Source organism: Pan paniscus, chromosome 10 (genome assembly GCF_029289425.2).
Source record: "Pan paniscus chromosome 10, NHGRI_mPanPan1-v2.0_pri, whole genome shotgun sequence".
NCBI lineage: Eukaryota > Metazoa > Chordata > Mammalia > Primates > Hominidae > Pan > Pan paniscus.
In genome coordinates, this window is record NC_073259.2 from 7,223,894 (window position 1) to 7,229,427 (window position 5,534).

Below are 5,534 nucleotides of genomic sequence, written 5' to 3' on the forward strand. Positions count from 1 at the left end.
TGCATCACTGTGCTCCATCCTGGGTGACAGAGTGAGACCCTGTCTCACAAAACAACAACAACAACAAAAACAAGAAATTACCCAAACATTCATCAATAGGTGAATGGATAAACAAATGGAATACTACCTAGCAACAGAAAGTGACGAACTATGATGAATGCAATAGCATGAATGAAACTCAAAAACCCCATGCTGAGAGAAAGTCGACAGAACAAAAGAGTACATATCACACGATTCCATTAATGGGAAATTCTAGAAGAGGCAAAAGCATTCTATAGTGGCAGAAAGAATATCAGTGGTTGCTTGGATCCAGGCTTGGGAGAGGAAATACTGACTCCAAATAGGCACGGGGGGATTGTGGGGGGTGTTGGAGATGTTGTATATTTTGACTGAGGTTATGCTTCCACGGGAGTATACATTTTTCAAACCTCATTTGAACTGTACACTTAAAAAGAGGGTGCATTTTATATAAAATATACTTCAATAAAGTTGTTTTTCTCAACTACTAAAAAAGTTCAGAGAAGCCTCTAATATATGTCCATGTACATACCACCTAGGATTCATAAATGTTAAATGTTTTGTTACTTGCTTCATCTTTTTCATATAGAAGAAATGAAATATTACAGATAAAGATGATCTCTTCATAGCTCCCAGGCTTATTCTTCACCCCTTCCCACCGGCAAGTACATTCCTAAAGTTGTATTTATCCTTTCTGTCCATCTAAAACATGTATTCACCGACATCTTCATTTTATTGATGAAGGTATCAAAGCTTAACAAGAGCTAATGCATAAGCCATAGATAAACAATGCCTTTGTCAGCAGCACAGCCAGTAATGATGTTCTATCTTAAGTTCAATCTGCAGGACTATGTTATCTAACCTGCGTTTGAGGTGCTGCGAATGTAATTTATGTAATTATTGGAGTGTTTATACTGGTCTTTCTCTTCAGTGTTTTTTTTTTTTTTTTTTTTTTTTTTGGAGACGGAGTCTCGCTCTGTCACCCAGGCTGGAGTGCACTGGCGCCATCTCGGCTCACTGAAAGCTCCGCCTCCCGGGTTCACCCCATTCTCCTGCCTCAGCCTCCCGAGTAGCTGGGACTACAGGCGCCTGCCACCGTGCCCGGATAATTTTTTGTATTTTTAGTAGAGACGGGGTTTCACTGTGTTAGCCAGGGTGGTCTCGATCTCCTGACCTCGTGATCCGCCTGTCTCGGCCTCCCAAAGTGCTGGGATTACAGGCGTGAGCCACCGCACCCGGCGTCTCTTCAGTTTTAAACATGACTACAACTTGGCACAAATTGGAATTTAGTGTGTCATGATGTTTCTCTAAATTTCCAAAATGCACTGTTTATAAATTTTCAAATCCAAGATTAATGAAGGTTTTGTTGTTGTTGTTGTTATTGTTGTTTTTTTGAGACAGAGTCTCGCTCTGTCGCCCAGGCTGGAGTGCAGTGGCGCGATCTCTGCTCACTGCAAGCTCTGCCTCCCGGGTTCACGCCATTCTGTCTCAGCCTCCCGAGTAGCTGGGACTACAGGCGCCCGCCACCACGCCTGGCTAATTTTTTTGTATTTTTAGTAGAGATGGGGTTTCACCGTTTTAGCCAGGATGGTCTCGATCTCCTGAACTCGTGATCCGCCCGCCTCGGCCTCCCAAAGTGCTGGGATTACAGGCGTGAGCCACGGCGCCTGGCCCTGATTAATGTAGTTTTAAACAACATAACAATTTGATATGAGTGATTCGTTTAATCGCAATTAAGATGGAATACAGATATTTATGTATTTCCCTCTAATTTTCTCAAATAGATTACTAGACTATTTGCAAAGCATCTAACACCACTGAATCCTAAATAGCTGGCTGGATTTCACTGTTCTATGGACACTATATGAGACAACCAGAGGGACTGATGTGACGACATTCCTTGCCCTTTCTTTTGATTTATCTTTTTTATGGTGTATCTTCTATGTTGTCCAGATTTCCTCCTCAGTTCTAATGTTTATATTTTGAAAGTTGATAAATATTGGAGCTGAAAAGAAGAGTTTAGGCTAGAATTAAGTATTTTGTAATAATGAAGCTGTTAATTTCCCTTTGTAATTTTTTTTTTTAAACTCACAGACACAGGTCTCTGAAAGAACACTCTAATTCTGGTTTTCACTGGTGAAGTAATTTGTCTTTTTTCCTTCTTAAAAATAGATATGATTCTGATAAGAAAAATGATAGCTTGTCTTTTCTCTATAAGAGAAGCAATACAAACCAGTTTCAAACTCAAGTTTAAATTTGCACTGGGATCTAGGGTATTTTTTCTTTCAGAATTTGAAAGTTGGCTCGGTACAATGGCTCACACCTATAATCCCAACCCTTTGGGAGGTAGGAGGATTGCTTGAGCCCAGGAGTTTGAGACCAGCCTGGGCAACATAGTGAGACTCTCTTTTTATGAAAAAAAAAAAAAAATTTAAAGCTGAACGTTCATTTGCTTTTAGCTTTAATTACATATTCTTTTTTTTTTTTTTTTTTTTTTTTTAGAGATGGGGGTCTCACTCTGTTGCCCAGGCTGGAGTGCAGTGGTGCCATCATAGCTCACTGCAGCCTGGAACTCCTGAGCCCAGTGATCCTCCAGCCTTGGCCTCTGGAGTAGCTGGGACTACAGGTGCGCACTACCATGCCTTAGATACATATGCGAATCTCATTGGCTATTGCCTTGGATATCACAATGGAGTTTAACTCTGTCCATCATGTCAGCAATATACTATAGTGTCACTGGAGCCACAACTGGATTATGAATGTGACTCACCTAGTGATGCGCCATCCTTTTCAATAACATCTGATAATTGCAGAGATGACTACATCAGACTAGTTGAGCCACAGGGTACTGTTGGGTCACTGGTGACTGGCATGTGGGATAGGGGTGGAAGGGAATCTTTTTTTGGTGCTGCAGAAGATAAGGGGCTCTACCCTCCTGTGGAGTAGTGTGATACCCCAAGAATGGAGAGAACAGAAATTCTAAGATACGCAGCTGATGCTGGAGGATAGAGAATTTTACTGAATTTTTCTTGTTTTTTGGACAGCTAATCAGAAGACAATATATAAAGTTTAGTAACTGAAGTATGGTCAGGGAGAGGGCCTGAAAATTCTGCTTTGGAATATTTAATGGTGACATTTAGATAAGGGTTAAGGGTGAAGCCAGCCTTATGGATGTGGGGATCAGGGGAATGTTCCTCAGGTGCTCAGGTCAGGGACAGTGGCAACATCCTCAATAGCTAAGGAGGTGTGGGTATTTTGAGGAAATGATGTGGTTTGTTTCATCACTATATAAGCATCAGGAACTGGCAGTAGTGATATGTGAATGGGATCAAGGTTACCGAGAACAAGGTGTGAAACTTTAGGGAAATGTTAAGTCTGTCTTTCATCTGGTTCAGCACACGGTGAACTGTTCCAGAGGTAGCTTCTTAAAGCCCTTTGTTTTGTCAAACCAGAATCTTTTTTTTTTTTTTTTTGAGACAGAGTCTTGCTCTGTCACACAGGCTGGAGTGCAGTGGCACGGTCTCAGCTCACTGCAACCTCTGCCTCTCAGGTTCAAGTGATTTGATTCTCCTGCCTCAGCCTCCAGAGTACCTGGGATTACAGGCACGCGCGACCATGCTTGGCTAATTTTTTGTATTTTTGTAGAGATGGGGTTTTGCCATGTTGGCCAGGCTGGTTTTGAACTCCTGACCTCAAGTGATCTGCCCATCTCGGCCTCCCAAAGTGCTGGGATTACAGGTGTGAGCCACCACGCTTGGCCTGGAAACCAGTCTTTAAGAGAAAGGGATGCAGGAAAGATTGGAGATCTTTGAAGAATCTCTTTTTAAGAAAATTATCTTTTTCGCTCTAGTTCTGTCACCTTTAGTAGACTCTTTATTAAGCCTAAGAATCTTATACTTCTTATCTCAGTTCTATGTGAGTTGGTATAACTGGTCAAATTCGCAACCCAGAAATGCCTGTATTGTTTCTGATGTGCTGAGGAGGTGTACAATTGTCTTCCTTGATTTCAACCTCAAAAGCTTTACATCTTTACCTGGGAACATAGAAGTCATTATTATTATGTCTTTCACAAATTATGTAAACTTAAAAAAATTATATTTTCAATGTAAACCACTCCTTGGAGGAAATTAGTTCCTTTAACATTTATTTCCTAATTTTAATTTCTACTAGTTTTATCTCTTTCAAGCTTAAATGAGTGGGCCTTAGTTCTGTATTATTGCCATCTTAATCATGTTCTTTGTGATTTTAGTAGCTTTACTTTTTAAAACTTACATTTCCATAATGAAGACTTCTGTATTTTTGTTTTTTTCGTCATATATCCGACTCCAGCTCCCTCAAGACCTGTCAGCTTTTCCCCGCACCCTTTGTTATCTCTTGCTGTGGTCCAAAGGGAAGGACAGTAAGCCGTGGGCACAGACTTTCCCTAAATGGTATGGATTTCCTTTAGTCAATAACAAGAATTTTGATAGTTAAGGCATTTACGCCTTAAGAATGTGATAAATTCCCCCTCCTACTGAATGTAAAGAACTATTTTTCTATGCAGACTAACTCTTACATTCACTTTTCTTATAGAATAAGTATGTAACCAAATCTGTTCTTGGCTTCTAAGAAGTTAGAACTCAACGTAAAGCTGACTTGTAGAAAATTACTTACTCATTCTGGGTAAATGGACGCGGGTATTTAGTGCTTAAGTAGGTTCTGATATACCATTACATTAACATCATTTTAAAAATCGCTCTGAATTATAGGTATTTTAAGAGTGACTGGGTTTAAAAAAATAGAAGTGGTAGAGCATACATCATAATCTTTAATAAGGTAATAAAAGGCAAACACTATTGCTCTGGGCAAAACTGGGCTAATGCTTTTGGATTTCTTTCCGCAGTCTTCACAGACGACGCTCAGCATCCTATCAGCCCTTGGTAGAGACACACGATCCAGCCTAAATCCTCAAATTCTGGCTCTTGCCCAAAGTGTGTAGCCAGTATCCATAGAGACTGCGAAAAGCATCCGCGAGCCGGGGCGGCCCCCTCCTCCTCAGCTCCAAATTGCTTCCTTTTTCGGTGGGAGAAAAAACTCCGAGGAGTTGTGTGAGCGCCTAAGGAGCGCACGCTCCTCGGGCCCTCAACGCCCAGTATAGTTTTCGCTAAGTTCCTGGCCGAACCACAGCTCCCACGATGCACCCAGGTTCTAGAGCGGTCAGAGGGGCGGCTTCCGGTTTAGGACAGCGCGGCTGCGCACGGCGTGTGGTCTTATTGGCTCGAACCGCCTCGTGCGATGCGCGTCACGGCGACGTGCGGTCGTGGGGGCGGGGAGACGTGGCGGCGGCGGTAGCTGTCGCGGCGGCGCGAGCGCGATTCCAGAAGCGGCATCGCGGCGGCGGCAGCGGCGGCGGCTACACCGGGCTTGGCCCCCTCCCTCCTCCGTTCCCCCCTCCTCCCCCCTCCCCTCAGCGGTGGCTCCCAAGAAGTCCGAGACACGCGGTGAGGCGGCGACGGGCTCCGGGTGAGGGTCTCGGA

At 43.0% G+C, this 5,534-nt stretch overlaps 1 protein-coding gene across 10 annotated transcripts in view; it reads left to right on the forward strand.

Annotated features, from left to right (window-relative positions):
* ADIPOR2 (adiponectin receptor 2) overlaps window positions 1-5,534 on the forward strand; it is a 129,679-nt gene that overhangs the window by 23,610 nt on the left and 100,535 nt on the right. For 4 of the 10 annotated variants that reach the window (XM_055095243.2, XM_055095245.2, XM_063593285.1 and 1 more), the window contains exon 1: window positions 5,315-5,520. The exons of 1 other annotated variant lie outside the window; for it this stretch is intronic. The gene's annotated coding sequence lies outside the window, so the exon portion shown is untranslated. Of the gene's footprint in view, window positions 1-5,301; window positions 5,521-5,534 lie in introns of those variants that run through there. 5 more of the 10 variants (XM_055095244.2, XM_055095247.2, XM_063593286.1 and 2 more) reach the window with 3 other exon arrangements.